Source organism: Chelonia mydas, chromosome 4 (genome assembly GCF_015237465.2).
Source record: "Chelonia mydas isolate rCheMyd1 chromosome 4, rCheMyd1.pri.v2, whole genome shotgun sequence".
NCBI classification, from domain to species: domain Eukaryota; kingdom Metazoa; phylum Chordata; order Testudines; family Cheloniidae; genus Chelonia; species Chelonia mydas.
This window is the reverse complement of record NC_057852.1, coordinates 130,781,785-130,804,984: the sequence shown is the minus strand read 5'-3', so window position 1 is coordinate 130,804,984 and position 23,200 is coordinate 130,781,785. Positions and strand designations below refer to the sequence as shown.

At 41.8% G+C, this 23,200-nt stretch overlaps 1 long non-coding RNA gene across 1 annotated transcript in view; it reads left to right on the top strand.

The window, feature by feature from the left end:
* The first annotated feature begins 719 nt into the window (after positions 1 to 719).
* The window catches only part of LOC119566006, an 88,402-nt gene continuing 65,921 nt past the window's right edge, over positions 720 to 23,200 (top strand). The window contains exons 1-2 of the long non-coding RNA XR_005225008.2: positions 720 to 807; positions 925 to 1,016. This is a non-coding gene — a long non-coding RNA (uncharacterized LOC119566006). The remainder of the gene's footprint in view (positions 808 to 924; positions 1,017 to 23,200) is intronic.

The following is a 23,200-nucleotide window of genomic DNA, read 5'->3' as shown; positions in this document are numbered from 1 at the left end:
TCCTGGGTATCTGGCTGGTGAATCTTGCCCATATGCTCAGGGTTTAGCTGATCGCCATATTTGGGGTAGGGAAGGAATTTTCCTCCAGGGCAGATTGGAAAAGGCCCTGGAGGTTTTTCACCTTCCTCTGTAGCATGGGGCACGGGTCACTTGCTGGAGGATTCTCTGCTCCTTGAAGTCTTTAAACCACGATTTGAGGACTTCAATAGCTCGGACATAGGTGAGAGGTTTTTCGCAGGAGTGGGTGGGTGAGATTCTGTGGCCTGTGTTGTGCAGGATGTCGGACTAGATGATCATAATGGTCCCTTCAGACCTTAGTATCTATGAATCTATTTTCTCTGTGTATATAAATCTCCCCACTGTATTTTCAGGAGTGGGTGGGTGAGATTCTGTGGCCTGCGTTGTGCAGAGGTCAGACTAGGTGATCATAATGGCCCCTTCTGACCTTAGTATCTATGAATCTATGAGTATCTATGTCAGGAGTAGCCCAAATAGGCATTGTGCCTCAGAGAAACAATTTTCTCCCAGCTTCCTCTGAGTAGTAGAGTCTATGCCAGCAGCACTGGTTGATCTGTAAGGAGAAAAGCAGGGAAGGCTCTGTTCCTCCCCATGCATTCCTCACGTTCTTGTAAGTGAGTGAAGAGTACCTGCTTATCCAATCAGAGCATAGCCCTTAACCTTTTAACAACTGTTTCCCATTTCCCAACAAGATAACTATACATGGTCAGCTGCACGTACTCTCCACAGCACCGATCTGCTGTTCCCTCCTAAAGCTTTTGCAAAGCCAAGCGATGGTAAAAATATTCTGTAAGTCAGGCTTCTGGAACTTGTAAAATTATATATATAGTCCCTGAGTTTCCTTTTTCTGCAACTGAAGGGTTGTGGGAAGCAACAAAGTTGGTGAGCTGCATCCTTTTCATGCAGGTGAACTGAAACAGAGCAACCATTATTAATCTGTGTAGGAAGATACAAGAGTGAGCAAATGTCATGGCTGCATGCATTCCTTCCAACTAAAAGTAAGTACAAATCTCTATGCTCATTAGATGTGTCCCCCAGACTTCTGGCAAGTTGCCAGTCTGGCCCTTAGTGTGACAAAAGCATGGGTACTTTCTGCTCTACAATGCTGATGTTCTAATATGTGCAGGTGAGCATTAATGTGACACAGTTATAAGGGACTTATTCATAACAAGAAAATTATTCTACCATGATTTCCCTGCTGTATTTCCCCTCTGGCTGTTGAGCTGGTGTTCTGTGGGTGAAGTGATCTGGTAGAAGCTTGTGGGTATGAATTTTAGTGGCGCACAAGAGGATCAAAGTAGAGGGCTTTTGTCATGAGTGAATAATTATTCCTCACTCTGTGATCCTCAGTTCCAGTGTATCTTGTAGAGAAAAAAATGAGACCATGTGTTGTGTGTTTGCTGTGCAGGCGGCAGAAAAACCTGCCTGAACTGTAGAATCATTTGTTAGGGTTGAAGAGAGAATGGAAAAAAATGTACAATGTGATCCATTTGGATTTGAAAGCAAGTTCAGATTCAACGTTTTGCCTTATAGTTTTGTATTTGTTTCCTCTGATTGTTTTACTAGTGTGAATTCTCTCCCCATCTCCAAAAAACAAATTAAGCTTGAATATTCAGCAAAAAAGAATTTGAAATTAAATCACGGGAAATGTGCAATTCATGCAGTGTTGGTTAGCGGTGTACTTCATTCAGCCAAGGAACAGAAATTAATACCACAGACTCATGTAATTCATCATAAAGGGGCAAATGACAAATATCTGCTTTGAACTAATTGCAAACCAAGATCTATTTACTGAAGACATTCATGAGTATTTTCAAATAGTATTTAAATATTCACTGAGGACCAAAAGGAAAGATGGCAAAATTCATCAACTAAAATGTTGTGTTGCAAATCATTAATTCAACTCCAGCATTTCTACAAAACTTTATCACAGTTGCTAAATCATACATCACACAAACAGGGGTAAATGACTGCCAGTTACATTCTACTTCAGATATTTTTCTAATTTACAATAATTTATGGAAAATACTATGTGAAGTAAAGTAAATTTCTGTTTCCAAACATCTTCTTTATTCTGGTTTATTGTCAAGATTATTTATGGTATCAGGATTATTTATGAGTAGTGTGGTCTGGTTTTGGTAATAGAGTCACAGAAACAGAGATGTGCAAAGATAAAAGATAAGGTTGAGGGTTAAGATGTGAGAACACTTTATGGGGAATAGACAGTGAAGCCTGGATGAGACAGGATGGCTATGGAGCAGGGAGAACTCCAATATGAATGAAATATGCTCCACCTACAGAAAGCTCAAGTGCTTGAGGTCCAGAGAGATTGAATAAAGAGTGGATGGGAAGGTGAAATCCACACAACCAAATCTCAGGAGCTGGGTGTGATGTTGCTGCACAATGCTCCTCCTTCACCTTTGTCTGCTATTCTAGTTTATGGCCTGGGATTGCACGGGCCGCTTGCATGGAGTACTGGGGTTAGAGTCCACATCTGCAGACCTTTCCATGGCCCAGATACTGCCCATCACCACTTGTGGCCAGCACTGGGGTGCCACAGAAACCCTTCTCCATAGCTCAGACTTCTCTACATGGCTGCTCCTCCACAGACCCTGTTGTGAAATGCCAATACATGATGCTGAGGGTCTTTGGCTTGTTCTCCGTCTCAGGGATGAATTTCACCCTACAAGAATATGATAAAGAAGTAGACCTTAAGTATGTCTTCAGTGCCATAACCCTGCCACTTCTCCAGGCAGGCCTAGAAGCTTCCAGGAAAAAAATACTGTGTAGACAAGGACTGGATTTCTAATGTAAAAAACAAGCATGAACATCAAATGAAAAAGGCTTTATACATCATAACTAATCCAGGGCCAGATACTCAGCTGGTGCAAATCAGTAGATCTATTGACTTCAATGGAGTTATGCCAGTTTACACTAGTTGAGATTCATGGCCCCAGATTGGACAGAATTCACTGCCTTTTGTTTTGCTTTACAGGGCATCTTTAAACTTAATTGGTGTGGACATAGGGGAAAGGGAAGATTAAAGAGATTTGTGCGTGATTTCTCCTACGCAGTCTGAATATGACCTTCAGTTCCATGTGGCTTGTTTGCGTCTGTGTGTCAAGAAAGGTATTTATACCGCTCTATTTTTGCCAAACTATTTGTTTCTACATTTTCACTCCTAATCTGCGCCCCATCTGTCTGAAATCTGCATCTCAACTGACTCCTTACTGGGAGCACTTTACATTACAAAAATATGAAAAGGGAGCGAGGGGGGAGATTGGGTGCGGAAGCAGAGAAGGAGGTGAAGAAAAAGAAGGGAAGCAGAAAAAGAGATGCAGGAGGGACCTTAGAGATAGGACAAGAGAGCAAGGAAATAGCCTTTGGAAGAAAAGATAGAGAATTTGAAAGTCACAATAGCATGAATAGAAGAACGCGGGAGGTATGGATCTCATTCATTAGAATGAACATTGTACCTGCTGGAATACAACCTTCCTTCTCAGTAGGTCAGCCCACTCTGTGGCCATAATCAATACTGCTCTGTAGTTTGAGCTACGTGGACAGCTGCAGATATTTTTGGCTGGCTTGGGTCTTTTGTTCTCGAGTGAGAGGATGGAAAAGTTACAACTCTCTTTATTTTATATATTTAGTTTTGTCCCTTAACTTATGATTAGGAACCTTGGAGCAAAGAAAGTTGAATAAGGACCTCAGCTGATATAAATTGGTGTAGCTCTATTGAAATAAATGAAGCTCTATTTACATCTGCTGATGATTTGGCAGATAAGTTCCAAGAACTTTAGTTTCTTTCAGAAAGGTGTCTTACGTAGCTTGTGAAATTTAGAAATAATTATTTAAGGTAACTTTTTTCAGCTCTTGCATAGGAGGGTATATATATTTTAATTAGGAATTTTAGTGAAAGTTATATTCATTTCTCCTTTTGAACCATATATTTGTCAGGGTTTGGAGAAAAATGCCAAATGTTTTGAAATATATTTCTGGTTGCCAAATAACATTTGGTTTGATTCATACATTAGCAAAATACTCTACCATAATAAAGTGAGCATTATCGTATTATTAAGCTAAGTACATAAATTTCAAATGCCATTTCTTACCTGCCTTATTGTTATTTTACATATTGTACTTCCCACCCAGTATCTTAATTAACTGCATAGCCTTACTACTTCCCAATGACTCCAGAGAATTTTAAACCTTTGGAAGACTCGCTTTGTGATTAACAATCTAAATTAGGCCATCGTCTTATTATGACAGACAAAATATAATATTAGCAACTGGTGAATTATTGTGGCAGGCACCTCTTGGCACTTATAGTTAAGGTTCTATTTTAAATTCCATTTTTACATGCTCATGCTTTCCAAAACAAACACTTTGACAGATGTAATTTTCTATGCATGTGTAACCGGCTGTGCAGTGCATGTTCCACTTCTCCATCAAGTGACTTGTGCACAGAGAATATGAGTCTACCACTGCTACCATCTAGAGGAGATGCTCCTGTAGCCCAAGTGATAGAGCCTCATGCTTCTAGCACTGGAGACACTCTTTGGTGATGAGTCATTACAGTTGATCTATGCCATGTGCAATACTTCAGGAAAGTATGAGACATATCCCTGAGCCTGGGATTTTTAGGAAAATTGAGGGGACTATCCAGAGAGCTGGGTATATAAAATATAATCCTCATCTATCTATCTGTCTATCACATGTTCTTGAATAGAGCTATAGCATAAATGATGGAAGTTTGAAATCTGAAACTTAGTCTGGACATAGTTTCCATGCTGAAGACTAGCTCCTTTTCAAGTGGAACATCATTTCTGAGAGTACCAGTGAGCTTTTGCTAAGCATCATTGTATATCCTTTCTTCCCAGAACTGCTGCTGGGGCAGTCTGTATAATTGTAAAAGCCTGTGTGAAATATATGCCCCCAAATCCACCTTTTCCCATAAACCAAAAGTCTTGTCAAATTTAAAGCCCTAGAACTGAAGTCCTCTATCCACAGAACAATTACAAAACAGGCAGAAGTGGTGCAGACTTTTCTATATTGTCCCAGCAGTTAGTCTCATCTGCGAGCAGGGTTAGTCATGGCACATTCTGTCCTTGACCTCTCAACTGAGACTAAGGAAGTGGCAAATTAGTTTCATGGGGGTGGTGTGAATACCTGCCACACTGGGTTTTGGGAAATTGGGTTTATATTCTGATATGAAGAATAGTGGTGCATAATCCTCTATCCCTTTGCCAAAGCTTTTCTGAAAAGTCTGGAAATCTCATAATACTATCTACAAGCACAGACTGGGTGCAGTTGTTGTGTGACTTCCTGAATAAAATTTAATACAAAGAGCAATTGCAAATAAAACCAAAGGGCCTGAGTATCAGCTTTATGGTTCATATCCCTTCCTTTGCATTATTTCCTCTCTCTAAATGATGGCTATTCCTTCCATCTCATTAGGAAACATTTTAAGTAGCCAACGGAACTATCTGAGGGGTTCAGAATACAAGATCTGGTCAAAAATTTCAATCAATTCCCCGCCCCCCCCCCCCCCCCCGAAAATGGCGTTTCAATTTACAGGAACTTTTCACCAAGAAAACTCTAGGTTTTGTCAAAAAATGCAGTTTTGTGTTCAAGCACTCAAACCCTCCAAACCCCACACTGGGCCCAAAGGGGTTAAAAGACAATAATGAGCCCTGGTAGCCCCACCCCTCCAGACCTTCAGAGCATACTCCAACTGGAGAGGAAGCATAAAAGGGAGTAATTCAGCTCAGAAGGGGAAGGATGTCTCACCTACCCTGAGGGCTCCTGAACAAGGGTGCCAAAGAAGCCTCCCTGTGAGGAAAAAGATCATAAGCTGAGCCCAGCTGGGGCTGAAGGTCTTTTGCTCTCCTATACTGGACTTGGAGACCTGGGGGGATTGTAGGAAGTGACCTAGAGAGACAACTCTGAGGACACTCCATGGTGCAGGAACCCGGTGGAGTGAGAGGTCGTGGGCTACCAACTGCACTTGTTGCAGGAGAGGCATAAGCTTCATTTCTACCCCTACTCCTTCTGTAGTAAGGAGAGGGTAAGGACATTGAAACCCCTGAGGTGAAGTTAAGCCACATACAAGGCTTATGAACTTGACTGAAAGCCTTTTCTGCTGGAAGGTGAGACTGGAAACTGGGTGCATTACCCACTAAGCTGCCTTGCCCTCCAAGCACTTTATTATATGCATCATTGGAAATAATAGTCACTAAACACCCAGGAATATTTTATTTGCCTTTTAAACTGACAATAGCAATGAAGTTGTTCCACAAAGTGCACAATCCATAATTGCACATTTGGCGAAGGTAGTTAAAAATCACTCTGTGGCCTCATCAATACCACTCGGATTCACGTGATTTTCACAAACAAAACGCATTCACACATCACTTAAATTATTATTATTATTGTTCAATCATCCAAGAGTGTGCTAGATACCTCAAAACACAACTACAGAAAGGGATCCCTATTCTCTTTTGCCCTGCATCTTTTCTAGTCATTGTTAGCCATGCAAACTTGGTGTAAACTGCTTCCATTCTGATTTAATACACAGCTTGTAGAGAAGCAATGGATGAAGCCTTGAGTCACCTCCTTGAAGAGCATACAATCTAGATTTAACATGACGTATCAATGTCATAATCAAGAGGCAAAAGGGACAGTAGGAGAAAGGAGAAAAACAAGAGTAATAATAATATCTCTGTTTGGGTTGTCCATCACCATAGTATCTGAGCATCTATAATAATAATTACTCATATTTTGTTTTCTTACTTTACTCCCACTCATGTGTCACACACAAAATCAATCTGTTAGTCCCCAAAATGTCTATCACCATAGAATCAAAGCATCTGTATCTAAATATCACTACAAATGTTAACGCAGAGCCAGATGTTTATCTAGTATAAATAGGTGAAGCTCTACTCACATCCAGGGAGCTGTGTTGACTTAAATCAGCTGAGGATATGGCCACAAGTCTTCTCATTCCAACCAATTAACTTTTTGATACAGCAGTTGCAAATCATTCTTCACATAATGTAAAGCCACCCCAAACCCAGCTGGTTTCAGGTTATATTAGGAACTCAAAACTCAGCCCATGTTCATTGAAATCTTACTAAGAATCACAAGCTTTCCAAGAGAATTTTGAAGGACCCTTGCCCAGTTTCAAGTAAACCTGAGCCAGATAGTGGTTCCATATTCAAATAATGCAGAACTCACTGGTTCATATGTTTTGCATGATAGCAGGTGAAACTGTAGTGAAGCCCTAGCTGTGACTGGAGCGTTGGGGTTTGTTCATCTCTGAGACTTGAAGCACAATTCAGTGGGTTCAGAAAGGGAACCAGAAATGTTCATACAAACCCCCACGAAGCAAAACTGGTGAGTTTCAGCAGCAACAATACTTCCTGGTCACTTAAAACGCAGGAGATGATTTCTCAAGAGCAATAAGTACAGCGAATTCTTGACCAGTTGGATGGAATGGGAATTGGGGTTTTTGTTTGTTTGTTTGTTTTGCTTGTGACGAGGAGGGAGAGTTTTTGAAAGTCAGTGATGCACATCTATGACCATCTTCTCATTATAAGGTTTTGTGGTTTTTTTGAACAAACAAACTTCAGAAAATTAAGGTTTTTGTTTTGTTTTATTTTTTTTACACTTAAGCTACAGGACATGGCCAGAACCAGAACTCAAACATCTCTGGGCTAGACTTTGCCCTTGTCTTACTTGGTTCAGCAGTGACCCTTTCAGAGTACCCTTGCTCAGTTTACCTGGATCCTGGCTCCCACTTCGGGGTGGAGTACAGCTCCTGATTCCCATTGCTAGCAATCTGGCAACTAGGAGGCGGAAAGGGGAAAGGAGTGGATGGGGCCTTGACTCTATTCCATACTGTGATGGATTCCTCTCGGGGTGTCACCTAGAACTGAGGTACCACTGAGCCCACCTGACCCACCAGCATGGGTTTCTTTTACACTAAACTACTGTGACAGGCCCTCAAGCCCCCTCCAGGTAGGGACACACCCAGGTATAGCTACACACCGATGCCGAGATCAGCTCTGTATGGGAAGGCTCAGCTAAGGCTTCTCCCAGTTCCTAAGGAACCCCCTCCCCCGCCCCGGAGTGTAAATCCAAAATTATACCATCTTGCACTGCACAGAGAACTGTATAGTGTAAGCTCATGAAATTTCCCTCCTCCCTCAATATGGAGAGGAATATACGCCACTTTGTGCCCCAAGTTATGATTTCCACACACTGGTTTTAGACAAAACAAAACAAGTTTATTGATTACAAAAGATAGATTTTAAGTGATAATAAGTGATAGCAAACAGATCAAAGTAAACAAAACCACAATCTAAACTTATTATACTAAAGAGATTGGATATGAATAGCAAATTCTCACCCTAATTGTTGATTTAGACAGTTTGCAGAGATTCTTGAGGGCAAGCTGCCCTTGTTTGCAGCTTAAAACCCCAGGTATTCCTTTCACAGGCTAGAAATCCCTCTAGCCAGGGGCTCAGCCCTTCTCCCCCAGTCTAGTCCTTGTTCCTCAGGTGTTTCCAGCAGTCTTCTTTGGGTGGGGAGTCAGTGAAGAACCATGATGATGTCACTCCCCTGCCTTAAATAGCTTTTGTATATGGCGGCAACCCTTTGTCTCCAAACTTCGTGCCCACGCCTTTCAGTGGAAAAACACTGGTATTCCAAGATGGAGTTCAAGATGATTATGAAGAATATGGGGCATCGTGTCTCACACACCTTGCCCACTTGCTGGCCAAGCATAAGAAGTGGAAGTTAGCTGGAGCAAGAAAGGAACAGGGCAGGAATGATGGCTCGGAGGAGTGGTTTTGAATCACCCTCACCAGCGGTGGAGAAGTTCAAGCACCAGGCACCATCCCATTGCATTGTGCTGTGCCTAAAAGCACAACCTTACCCTGTGAGATCAACCTCCTTCTGTTTTTAGCCTTTCCACAACTCAAAATTAGTTGAAAATAAGTCTGGCAGTCTTTTTTTCTTTCCATAAGCATCTCTAGGTTGACAACTCATCTCTCAGCTTGATGAGATATTCCATACTAAAATCGAGATTTGTAATGAAAATGCTACTTCAGCCTTATTTTCCCCATCATATCAGCTGTGATACTATTTTGGAACCCTCTGTGTGATTGGTTTCCTTTCTTTTCTGAACAATGGGCAATTCCTGTAATATTATTTTTCCCTAGTATCCAGAGACCCCTAACGCAGTGGTTCTCAACCTGTGGTCCACAGACCCCTGCAAGTCCGCAGACAATGTCAAAGATTTCCAAAGGGGTCCACACCTCCATATGAAATTTTTTAGAGGTCCACAAATGAAAAAAAAGTTTGAAAACCACTGCCTTAAAGTACCAAAACTATTTCCACATTAAGTAGGTTAGTATTTTAGACTTATTCTTGCTTGGTAGCTTTGAAAGAGTGTCTCAAAATCTTGTTTTGTTGGTTTGTCTCTACTTCCCCTTGTTGGACTCATCTTATCCTGTGTGTCAAGCCATGTCCTGACTCACTTGCATTGCTCCAGTTTTACACTGGTTAGAACACATTGATCTGAAAATAAATTTTGGAACACCAGTGAATCAGCCCACTTGGAGCTGTTACTAAAAATTGAGGGCTGCATCCTGGTTCTGTTGAAGTCAGGGAGTGATTAGCCATTCAGACCATTGTGAAGATGTTCGTTGTACATTTCTGACAATACGGAGATGGTATTTGGGACAGGACACAAAAATTCCAATGCTAGGCCAATGTCAGACCCAATGCAAACAACTACAGATGAAATTTATTGATCATGAAATTCTGTCCTGAGATTGTATCATGGAATGCGCCACTCAAATACCCTGAGAGAACATACTTCAATACAGAAATAAAAAACTCCGATCGCACACCCATAGTTGTCACCAACCACCCCACGCTGCAACCCATAAGGGGTATCATCAAACAACTACAACCCATACTCGATGGGCCCCATCCTGAAAGAAATCTTTCCTGAACCCCCTCTTCTAGCCACCCCCCAACCTTTCCAAGCTTATCACCAGAAGCAAGCTCCCCACAGACCAGGACACACCAACTCAAAGTGGCACCTGACACTGTCAGAACAACAAATGCAAAACCTGCAGACATACATCCACTGCTACAATGATCAACATCCCCCCACAAGACACCTTTCAAGATCTGGGGGACCTATCACAACATGTGGTGTACCTCATCCAGTGCACTAAATGCCCCAATAACTACTATAGGGGTGAAACCAGACAATCACTATGCTCTTGAGTGAACTCACACAGGAAAATGATAAAAGACAAAAACACCCTATCACCTGTGGGTAATCACCCTTCACAAAGGGATCTCTGTGTATCTGACCTATCAGTCCTCATCCTCAAAAGAAACCTGCACAAAGTTTTCAAAAGACGATCCTGGGAGCTTAAATTCATAACTCTGCTACACACTAAAAATCATGGACTGAACAGAGACACTAGATGTATGGCTTATTAAAACAATCTATAACTCATTAACAACCCCCCTCCCCATCCCCAGCTGCTTTCCCTGCTCCTTCCTTTTGCCCCTATGACTGGAGGAGTGTTAATGGCCACTTTATCTTCAATGGTCCCTTGAAATGTGCTAACTACTTATGCCAAACAATCTGATCCAGCTTGCATAAACTGTGACACTCTGTGTAAGTTTCCCAGACCTGAAGAAGAGCTCTGTGTAAGCTCCAAAGCTTGTCTCTCTTACCAACAGAAGTTGGTCCAATGAAAGATATTACCTCACCCACCACGGGCGGTGGGTGAACCCCTGGCTTGGTGAGACTAGCCTCCCAGCCCCGCCCCTTCCCACTGGAGCCCAGCCCACACTGTGGCCGCTGGCCCCTGCCCCAGTCTAACACCCCCAGCCCCGGAGCACGAGGCAACATGGCACCAGCCTCCCTGGGCCACACCGCCAGGACTGACCCCCAGCTGGTGTGCCCCAGTTTTCCTGGCCCCTGAGCGCCAGAGAGCTGGGCAGCGCAATCCCAGCCTTCCTGGGCCACGCCGCCTGGCCCGACCCCCGGCCGGCATGCCCTAGCCTCCCCAGGCAACACTGCTGCCCCCCCCAGGACCTGAAGGCACCCCCCTGCTGAGATGCCAGCCCCAGCACTGGGCAGGCAGGCAGGCAGCTCAGCCGGAGCACCTCCAGCCCCGAGCAGGCGATACGGCCCCAGTACCGGGAGGACAGGCGGCTTGGGACAGTGTGGCATGACCTCAGGGGTGCACCATGGCGCCCAGCCTGCCTGCCCCAGAGAACAGCAGGCAGGATGGAACCTGGGGGTGGAGCATGGGTAGGGGTCGTCAGGCGATACCCTGAGCCCATGTCAACATGGCATACTCTCCTGAAGGGGCATTTGGGGAGGTCAAGTGCAGCTTCTGGAGTGATGGAAGTGAATCTCTCAGGCATGGGTATATATGGACTATGCAATGCCCCTGTAGTCCCTTCTTGGAGCTACTCAAGTAAATAGGGTGTGGACCAATTTTCACCCTCCTTCTCTTCTCATTTCTAACATTTTTACTTGTAAAATCCTGAGTGCATCTGTGTTCAAGTCTCCATGGTTACCTCGAGTGCAGCTTGTTTTCAAATGCCAGTGGTTTCTTCTGCACAGAGGGTATAGGAAGGAATGTAATTTGTCTGAGGTACAAGAATGTCACTGATAAATCTTGCCTCCACTGCAGCCATGGCCATCCAGCTAAGGTTTTACACACAATATTACAAAATAAATCCTCAGGAGGCTTTAGTCAGCTTTAGAGTTGTCGGGTCAAGTCACAACCTTTTCCCTCTCTGAGTATTGACCCCACAGTGACCCTATAAGCTTCTACTGCCCTTTCACAGACAGTTGTCCACAATATCGCATTCTTATTATACCAGGGGCAGAAAGCAAACATGGATCACGTAGGGCAGGGTGGGGACTAGGAGCGGAAGGTCACACTACTCTGCACGTCATAATATTCAGTCTGCTCAAAAAGCTTTGCAATATTAGCTGTTACGACTCCGCACATCTTGTGGATGAATGTTATTTTAACCTATTCTAGAGGCGGATAAGTTTATGGACAACGAGGCTGAAGTGTAGGTTGGATCAGAAGACACACCCCAGAGAAAGGCTGCGCCAGCCCAGGGAAAGATCATTGCTCAATGAGCTACAATTTCCTCCTCGCTCCACAGGGGTAGTAATTTACTGCTAGATGTTAGCAGTAGTAGATTGTACATGTTGAACCTAGGTGCCATCTCAGCCACACTAGCTGACATGATAGAGGAGGAAAAAGGTTCTGCCACTCCATATTTCTTCCAGGGGAGGGGAACAAGTGAGTATCACCCAATCCAATTATCGCACCCAGAGGCTTAAGGGGTGTTCCTTCTCCTTAAACTCCTGTTTCAGAGTAGCAGCTGTGTTAGTCTGTATCCGCAAGAAGAACAGGTGTACTTTTGGCACCTTAGAGACTAACAAATTTATTAGAGCATAAGCTTTCATGGGCTACAAAAGTTTTTTTCTCCTGCTGATAATAGCTCATCTTAATTAATTAGCCTCTTACAGTTTGTATGGCAACTTCCACCTTCTCCGTATGTGTGTGTATATATATATATATCTTCTTACTATATGTTCCATTCTATGCATCTGATGAAGTGGGCTGTAGCCCACAAAAGCTTATGCTCTAATAAATGTGTTAGTGTCTAAGGTGCCATAAGTACCCCTGTTCTTTTTTAACCCCCTGTGTAGATCTGCAGCCTAAGTCAATCACTAGCCTTTATTATGGATACTCTCTTTTTAATACTATATCCCAAATGATACTTCTTATAGATAGACTTGGAAGAATTAGATTTTTATCAGTAAATATTGCTAAATATACATTTCACCGTATACACAGAAACCAATGAAAAAATATTTCCATAGGTAATAATCCAACTTTACACATAGATAAAGTAAGAAAAATGTTGCTTGAGAACTTATCAGAGTTTTATTTAAGGATATTTATTTTGTCTGTTTTGACACAAAATGTTGACCATTTGCGTTCTAACCGTTACAAAGCTTTAACTTTTCTGAATCTCAATATCTACTGCCGTTAAATAATTGTCCGACCCCCTCCTTTGGTTGACTGCCCCCATAATGTCCTGTAATTATGAAAATTTTAATTCATAAGAATAGAAAAAATGCTGAGACCCCAAACTTTGTGCAATTGAGAAAATTTAAATCGGAAAAAATGCTTACAAATAAACATCAATATTATGCATAGAAATTATAACAAAATAAATATTAAATTTGGCCCCGCCTATTTACAGAGCCCATGAGGGACAATATCAGAGAAATTAGGAGTATTGAGCAAGTGAGAAAAATATGGATTTTCACTCAGTTTACTATGTATATTTTTAACATGAAAAAAAGATAATTTCAAAATCATCTAGCTATAATTTTAATAATTGTGTTTAACTTTGGTGTTTTGCTGTTCTGCTACTATATTTTCTACAGCTTTAGATATATTTAATTCCCACTCTTTGCATTTAGATTAAATTACATTTGATTATGATCACATATTGACATGTCAAATGGAAGTCAGAATTACATGCGTTAGCAAGAAATTGATGCCAGTTTCCAATATTTTTCTTGGCTATGGGTTTGATGGAGTCTGCCTGTTTTTCAGCAATGGTTTTCTTCCAGTTAAAACCATCCACTGTTCTTAATCACCTCTATTTTGTGCTTTTAATCCTTTGTCTTTTCTTGTTAGCACAGTCACCGTGGGGGAGTAGTCTCTTGCTCCGTGAGTAACCCCATAGTTTTCAACAGGCCAAATTGCTAAATATTTTACTACTCAACATGAGTAAGAATGTCAGAATCTACTCCTATTTTAGCCTCAAAAAAGTTGAAAATAATTCATTAGTCCTTTCTTTAGCGTCATTTTAGATTTGAATCTTCTCTAGTGGACAAATGTTTTGATTTTGGCTCTCTCCTTTTCTCTTGAGTATAAAAATAATATTGTTCTCTGTAATACATCTGTAGAGAGTATGTGTTGCCATTACACGTTTTTGTGGTCATTTGTTTTTCTGGATGTCTATGGCTTTTACCATGTTGCTACCATATATAGGTAGAATGATGCCTTATGAAAGAAACAAAGATACAAGGTGGTTGAGGTCATATCTTGTATTTGACCAACTTCTATTGGTGAGAGACACAAGCTTTTAAGGTACACAGAGCTCTTCTTCAGGTCTGGGAAACAACAGTTCTTATGGACAACAGTTCGTCTGTTCTTATGGATTAACAGTTTCCCAAATCCGAAGAAGAGCTCTGTGTAAGCATGAAAGCTTCTCTCTCTCACCAAGAGAAGTTGGTTCAATGAAAGATATTACCTCACCCACCTTGTCTCTCTAACGTCCTGGGACCAACATTGGCTACAACAACATTGCATAAAAAACAAACAAAACAACACAAGGATCTTAGTAAAAAATGTAGGCAAACTGTGCTATGATGGAATCAAAATAATACAGCATATTCTGAACCTCGTTAACTTTTCCTCACTTCATTGGTTGTTAGAATGGTTTTCCAAACACTATTTGAAAGATAGTATTCCTTCTAAATTTCTGTTTGACATTAGAAACACCTTGGAATTCTTTCAAAGGAAAATGAGTGGAATGCTGGTTGAAATTTATGTAAATTAGAAATTGCAAGAACAGAGTAGTTGAAATTCCAATTGAAAAAATCAACAGAGAAAAAAATCATGATTTATTTTTCCCTGTGTTCTGATCAGCTCTAAAAATGAGATTTTGCAAGGTGTGGAGGTAATAGAACTTTATACTGAGGATATTTTAGGCAGAAAAGAAGATCACAAGGCAAAACCTAGAAGGGAATCAAAGATTTGGCACTGATATTCAAAAATAAACAAATGAATACTGGGACAAACCCATCTATGGTTTGGAGGACATGGTTGATAAAGTGGGAGGGGGAGAAGCACATCTAGAAAGAATCCAAGCTTGTAATGACCTAAAAATATATCAGATTGAGGGACTAGATCATGAATATTAACATTTGAGTTTTGGATGAAGAGAGGGGCAGGGTGGGTGTCACTGAAGCCAGAGAAGACGAAAGTCAAGTAATCAGACTGGGAGTTGATGAGGGCATGAGATAAATTTTAGTCATGCAGACTGAGAGGAAGGGTCAGATCTACTTAAAGCTGTGAAGGGAAGAACAACGAGATTTGAACCTGGTCTGTATGTGAGGGCAGAATGAATGAGAGGAGTTCAAGATGACTCCCTGATTGTCAGCCTGAATGGTAAGGTTGATTATGGAGTTATCAGTGGAAATGGAGGATAAGGGGAGTGCTTGACTGAAAAGGATAAAATAGGGAGGGCTTAGGAGTTCCATTTTAGCCACACTGAGCTTAAATTGCAAACAAGACATCTGAGAAGAGATGTCCAAGAGGATATGTCTAACTATGCAGTGCTGTGGCGTAATACATGTCACCATACTGTATTTTATAAATGGCCAGATAGAACCCACTGATTTGTACAGTGAGATGAGGTTTTTCTCTCAGTTGCTTCATTCCACACCCATCCAATTCTTTTTAAATTGCACGCCTTTAAAGCTAAATATCCATATGATCCTGTCAGAGCTTAAATAGACTCTGTGCTCAGCTGGTAAGAGTCTTGTTGCTAATAGACCAATTCTAACAGCAACTAGTCAGTAAATGAAATGCTTTGACCTCAGGAGATAGTCTGAAATTTGTGTTTAATCTATATGGATATACTCAATATGGCATTTTACAATTACTGGGAGAAGGACTTAATGAACGGTCGAAACCTTCATTATATTTCTAAGCCTGTTTCATGCACGGCAATAGAAGACTCTTGCATAAACTGGTGCTTTTAAAGCAAGGCAATGAATGTAAATCCCACTAGTCCTGATTCACTTGAAGTATAGAATGTTGTTGCCTTGGTGAGAACCTTTAAAATTTTGTAGAAAGGAGGACAAAGTGCAAGTAAATTAACCATTTTATAAATGCCACACACACACACACACACACACTCCATTATTTCAATAGGATTATTTTATTAATCCCTGGGAGCCACAGCACACTGCCATCAGATTTCCCCCCAGAATCCCCCATTGAACTCAAAGGGGAGCTCTGCATGTTGCCTCTATGTCCTGTCCAGACACTACTGTTGACCCATAGCAAGCTGGTAGCAGAATTCTGAGCCTTTGGATTTCAGTATATGGTGAAGGAAAATCATGGCTGCAGTGTGGGTCTGAATGTAACTGGGGGGCGGGGGTTACACATTTAGTACACTCCCAATTATCCAAATAGCAGGGGGAACAAACTGATTTTATCTGGATAATCGGGAGCTTGGATGATGGAGAGGGCAGGAGTGGCAGCAGGGAGCCATCCACTGTCATAGTCCTGCTCACTCATTCCCATGAGAGCAGTGTGGCAGACGACTCCCTGTGCCCTCTCGATTACTGAAGGCAAAAGGCGCAGGGATGCAGGCTGCAGTCCTCGTGGGGCAGAGCAGACAACCCTGGTCAGGACTCTGCTCTGCCCAGCCAGGACCACAGCCTTCCATGAACTTGTACCTGCAGGAATGGGGTGTCCTAGCCCAGCAGCAATACAGGGGGTGCCACTGTCACAGTCCCTGCTCACTCACTCCCAGGAAAGCAGGGCTGCGGCGGGGTCCCTGTGTAGCTGCAGGAGCCATTCAGCAGCAGGGTGGCCTCCCCCGCAGCAGGGGGTCTCTGCTCCATTATCTGAACCTCGGCATTATCCAAATCCCTTACTTGGGCTTACAAATCCTAATATGGGGCACACGGAAAGGATTCAGATAATACAGAGTTTTGGATAATAGGGTGTTGGAACATTGGGAGTATACTGTATACACCAGTCCTGGAACAGCTTGTGGGGCAATGCCTTCTTCTGGGAAGCTCAACCTGTCACAAATGCTCAGTTCCCAGGGATGGGTTTGAATCAAGAATCCAAGGCAGGGAGCAAATACTCCAGCTGCTGGTACTGTTCCATCTCTCAGATTCTGGCTGTAACAAAAAAACCAAAAACAAAACAAAACCCTTGCATAATTAAAAGTAATACTAACACAGAATATCTTCCCGAGAGTCAAAATTGGTTTGCAGCTAAGAAAAAATAACTCGGAAGACTACGTATAACAGTGCTACCTGCTGACTCCTGCCATAACACATACAAAATCCATGCACAATATGGGCCTTGTGAAAACAACCCTGCAAAAATGCTCACATTTTGGTCTTTTAAACTACAGCTGGATAGAAGAGATTAAAAATAAATCCTGATGAAAACCAGCAACTAACCCAGCATAATCTAATTCCCAGCATAATCTAATCTCTGCTATATTCATATACAATTGTGGGCCATTGGGTCCAGTTTTTATTAGTGTTTTAAATGTGCACACCATCCCATATGTTTGTAATGGGTGCTTTAGAGAAAACAACATAGAGGCTGATTTCCCTGCCGTAGAAACAGGGGCCAAAGATGCAGGAAAGCATGTTATAGGTGAGGGGGTGTTATAGGTCCACTGCATCCTGAACGCCCCTTTGTGGTATGGGGTGGCTCTGCCTCAGTTTCTTGTCACCAGGGTTCCTAGTAATAGTTCACAAAGGCCTCCTTGTGCCTAATAACACCGTGGTAGGGTTGTTACAGAAGCAGTTCAAAATGCTCCTCACAGTAAATTCCATCACCACAGCACAAAGCTTATACTCAGCTCTGGCATCTTCTGCCACTCCTGGAGCTCTTCTTCTGTCCCAGTTTGCTCTTCATCCAGCTGCCGCTCACAGCCCTTCCTGGCTGGAGCTCAGCCTTCTTCAAGTCTCTCTGGCTCAGAGAGGCCAGCAGGCAAACCCCTTCTGCTACTCTCCATGTTACTCAGGGTCTCCAAGAGCTCTCTGCATCTGTTCATCATCCAACAGCCATACCCAGCCCTCTGGGGCTGGAGTTTTTCTCTCCCTCTCTCTACCCAGGCCACTCCGTTACTGATCCTATAGTCCTGGTTGAATCACATGAAATATCTTCTTTCACTTGGGGATGCAAGTTAACAGTATCACAGGTGAGGCTGAGATTGTGACCCGTTTCCTGTTAAAACGCGAGCCACCCTGTAACAAGGGAATTAAGGCTGTAGAGTCATGGGGACAAAGCCTGTGAGCCCATATACACATATGTAGGAGATGTTCATTAGTTTGACTGTCCCACCGTGCAACTCCCCAACCCCATTTCTAGCTCTTACAGTAGCCATGATAACTATGGCTGAGTGCCCCTGGATATGCTCAGTTGCCACGGTAGAGGGGCTTTGCAGGGGTTCAGACCAGCTGAAGCATCTGCGACTCTGACACGTCAAGTACCAGCATAAGCTGGAGTCTCAGGACAATTCACTTGCATGTGAGTATCAAAGGAGATGTTTCAGAGTAGTGTTGATCAGGAGATGTTGATTGTATCGTTTTCCTCTGTCTATATCCTGTAGTTTGTTGTTACGTTACTTCTACATTATATGTACCCTGTAATAAAATAACCCTAGATCAAAGGCATGTTAATGAAAGATTGTAGTCTGGTGTTAAAACTTCATGAAAACTAATGAAAGATTATTTGCTATTACATTACGTATATCTCTGTAGCTAAATTACTTATAAAAAAAAGAGAGTGCTAAGTTCAAAGCAAGGGCCATTGAGTTCACAATGGGAATTCGCAAACTCAATCTGCATTCCTCCCTCACAGCCAACAAAGGAAGGTTGGCCTGGGTACAGAAGCAGCCAGCTAACCTCTGTGTGAAGAAGATATAAAAGATGGATTCAAGGAAAGATTCTTTGTCTCTGGCCTGTTTGGATTCCATCAGGGTAGAAATACTGAGCAAGTGGACAGAGATCCCCAGAATTATCCTGGGTAATCCTACAAATCTCTGCTATCATTATGGATTAACAAACTTTGATTCACATGTTAATGTATTTTACCTGCTTTAACCGCTCAATAATTCTCATTTCTTTTTCTTAATAAATCTTTAGTTAGTTTACTAGAGAATTGGCTACCAGCATTGTTTTCAGTGTAAGATCCAGAGTACCAACTGATTTGGATTTAGGAATAACCTAATGTGATGTGGTACCTTAGAGACTAACCAATTTATTTGAGCATAAGCTTTCGTGAGCTACAGCTCACTTCATCGGATACATCCGATGAAGTGAGCTATAGCTCACGAAAGCTTATGCTCAAATAAATTGGTTAGTCTCTAAGGTGCCACAAGTACTCCTTTTCTTTTTGCGAATACAGACTAACACGGCTGTTACTCTGAAACCTAATGTGATGTGATTTTTAGTTTATGTAACCTATTATCACAAAGCCCTGTTTGTCTGGGTGGCAAGATAGACTGGAGAGCCTAAGGGGACTGTTTGTGACTTTATGGTAAGAGTAAAATTGTGACCCAGGAGTGGACATTTGTTACTGGCTTGGTGAAATCTAATTATAGAACAAAGCATCAGTTTGGGGTGTCTGCCCTATTTTCTGACTGTCTGACCTAAGACTGGCATTCACCATTGTGAGCCACTCCAGACAGCGTGACAGTATCATTAACTCCCGCTAAGATATGCACCTGGCCTGCAGAGATAGCATCACAGAGTGCAAGCACATCCCTACTTTTGATGTTCCACCCATGAATCCTGCATGCAGCTTCAGCCATGGTGCATCAATGTAGTCTTGCAGAGGCCAGCATCCTGGAGACACATGAGCAGGGTGAGTTGCACCCAGAACATGTCCCATCCACTCACAGAAGTAGTATCATCAACCCCAAGCATGAGGTCAAAAATAGTGAGTCAGAACTCAAAAATCATGAGATTGGCTTAAAAATAATATATGTTAAAAATAAAATAAAATAAAATCGGGTTCATTTATTCATCGTCTGATTTCTGAGCCATTAGGGTGCACTTGGGAGAGCTTTTAACGCTCTTCTGCCCAATTATGAGGGCTAGAAACATACTTAAAAATGAAAACTGAGTTTCTCAGCTAATTCCATGAGCCGGGGCTTTAAGAAAAAAATCAAATATCACAAGAGCAAAATTGCCAGTGGCTGGCAACACTGCTGAGAAATCCAAGCCAGAAAAAATGATGTCCAGTATCCCTTTAGTTACCATGTCACACATGTCTAACAAGAAACAAATAAGTTTTGGTTCCTGGGAGGCGCTTGAACTCGTCAAGGTTAAGTCATTATTTATGTATCAATTTCTTTTCAACCTTGCAGGTTTATTTTTTATTTAACTTGTCCAAAGATCTCTAGAGCCCAAGCCAGGCTCTAATCAGCATCAGTCATAACACAGGTATAAAGAAGAGGATTAAAGAGTATCCTTCATTAGCCTCAAATTTCATAACCGTTCAATGCCTTATAGCCTACAGCCAAACTACCTGGGGCTGTTATCTGATCAGGTGTCACAAGATAAGCTGGTTGGGCTTGATTTGTATTTTGATGGAAGAACTCACGATAAGTCCATGCGGTGTTAGCAATTCAATATGTGATTCTCTTCCCTCTGAGTCAGTCCTACTGAATCTGGAACTAGGGAGAAGCGGTTATTAGATGACATGCAAAATTATGCTTCTGATTACTTTTGGTTATTAAAGTTTTGCAAGAGTAGGATGATTAGCTCTGGTGTCATGGCCAAATTCCAATTGAGATAGTTGTGTTCTTCTTATTTAAATTTACCCTGTAGTTTCAACTGCCCTTACTTCCACTTTAAAATGTTTTTTGAGCTCTTGGACAGCTGCCATGTTCCACTTCAGAGGGCTGCATTTCAGGAGGGAAGGGAGAGTAAAGTGTATATAGTTTAAAAGCCTTCTGGGATAAAAATGATTTTCAGTTCATTTTTGTGGATAGGGGAAAAAAAGAGGGAAATAGCTGAAAAGATTTCTTACTGTAGGAAACTTAGAATGAAAGATACATCAGCTAGAGAAATATGGGAATAAGATCAGCTAGTGAAATATTCTGTAGTAGATCTAATATTTAGTGCACTGTTTGAGGATGATAGATTTCCAGGAGCGATTTTAAAAAAACATTGGATCGACTACTTGTTAAGCTATTTGCAACGTACCCCTGAACCCAACACCAACCTCACCATTTTCACATATTTTCTCAATCATGTCTGGAGAGGGGAAATGGCTTGTTTCTATACATCCAGGCTGATGCCTTTGGGTTAATTTCAGACAAAATCTAGATCACGCAAACTATTTGGTAAATAGGATAAGCAGAAATATGGGGAAGCAACTGTCTCACTCCAATACCTGCAACAGCAAAGAATGATTGTTTTGGGATGATAGTGAGCTATATCCCACCTAGAGGGGGACGGTTCAAATATGGAACCCTGGCTGGTATTTAAAGCAATTTATTGATTCGTAGGGTTAGAAGGGACTGCAAGGGTCATCTCGTCCAACCCCCTGCTGGGGCGTAGGATTTCTTGTGTTTAAACCATCCAAGACAGATGGCTATCTAGCCTCCTTTTGAAAACCTCTATTGAAGAAGTTTCTACAACCTCCCAAGGCAGACTGTTCCTCCATTGTCCTACTGTTCTTACAGTTAGGAAGTTTCTCCTAAGATTTAATCTAAATCAGCTGTGCTGTGATTTGAACCCAATGCCTCCTAACCTGTCTTCTGTGGCAAAAGAGATCACCTTTTCTCCATCTTTTTAATGACAATCTTTCAAGTATTTGAAGACCACTATCATGCCCCCCCATCTCCTCTTTTCCAAACTGAACACACCCAGTTCCTTCAGCCTTTGCTCAGATGGCTTGCATTCCATCCCTTTGATCATCTTTGTTGCTCGCATCTAGATCCTTTCCAGTTTCCCTATATCCTTTCTATACATCGGAGACCAAAAATTGGACATAGTACTCCAGCTGAGGCTTAACAAGTGCCAAGAATAGTGGTACTGTCACCTCCTTTGACTTGCATGCAATACCTCTGTTAATACAACCTAAAATTGCATTAATATTTTTTGCAACGGTATTGTGTTGCTGATTCATGTTGAAGTTGTGATCCAGTTCCCCCCATTCTGTATTTGTGCATTTGTTTTTTCTTCCCGAAATGTAGCACCTGATGTTTGTCTTTGTTGAATTGTATTTTATTGCCTATAGCCCAGTTCCTCAATTTATTAAGATCTCTCTGAAATTTTAGCTCTATCCTCCAAAATATTGGTAACCTCCCTTGCTTTGTGTTGTTATTCGGGGTTTTCAGAACCCCCAACAGGGGCAACTTAACTATTTCACTCCAGGTGGTGTAAGGAATAAATCAGTGGGAACACAGCCATTCCGTCTGATAAGATTCATGCAAGTAAGCATGCTCTATCTAAAACTGCAGTTTATCAGATTTAAGCACCCACAATCATAAGCAATAGGTTTAGAACATATTTACTCAATACAGTTCCAGATATTTACCTAACATCTGGAACTGTATTGAGGAATTAACAGCAGGTTCGCAGTGGCCAGTTGCTCACCCACTGGGGAGAAAAGGTGTCAAGAAAAATGTGTCTCAAGATGGCTTCAGAGGACAGCTCCGAAGCACACTCTATAAGCTAAGTTTTTTCACTAACTTCTACAAAATACATATTTATAATGACCCTGACTGGATCACCACTTTTCCTAACTTTCAATAAACTTTTAATATCAAAGGTGTCTAGACTTAAGGTTTTACAGCCACCAAGGTTTGTAGTCTCAATTGTTCACTTGTTTGTCCCCTCCTCTCATTCTGATTAGCAGAAACTGTAGCTAGTTTTGACCTTGCCTCTGAAAGCCTGTCTTCAAATTAACCCTTAACTATGTGGTTCTCTATTTCATTATTTCAGGTTGGCTGAATGCACATAATATACTTGCAATTAACTTAATCACATTCTGGGGTATACACACCCCTCAAATCCAGGGCAACAGTGTCATCTGCAAACTTGATCAGTATACTTTCTATACCTGCATCCAGGTCATTAATAAACACCAGACCCAAAACAGATTCCTGTGGAACACCGTGTGAAACCTCCCTGAAATCCAAAATAATTTCATTAATAGTTACTCTTTGTTTGTGGTTGTTTGACCAATTATATATCCATGTAATGGTAGTTCTGTCAAGCTCGCATTGCTCCAGCTTACTTATCAGAACGTCATGAGGG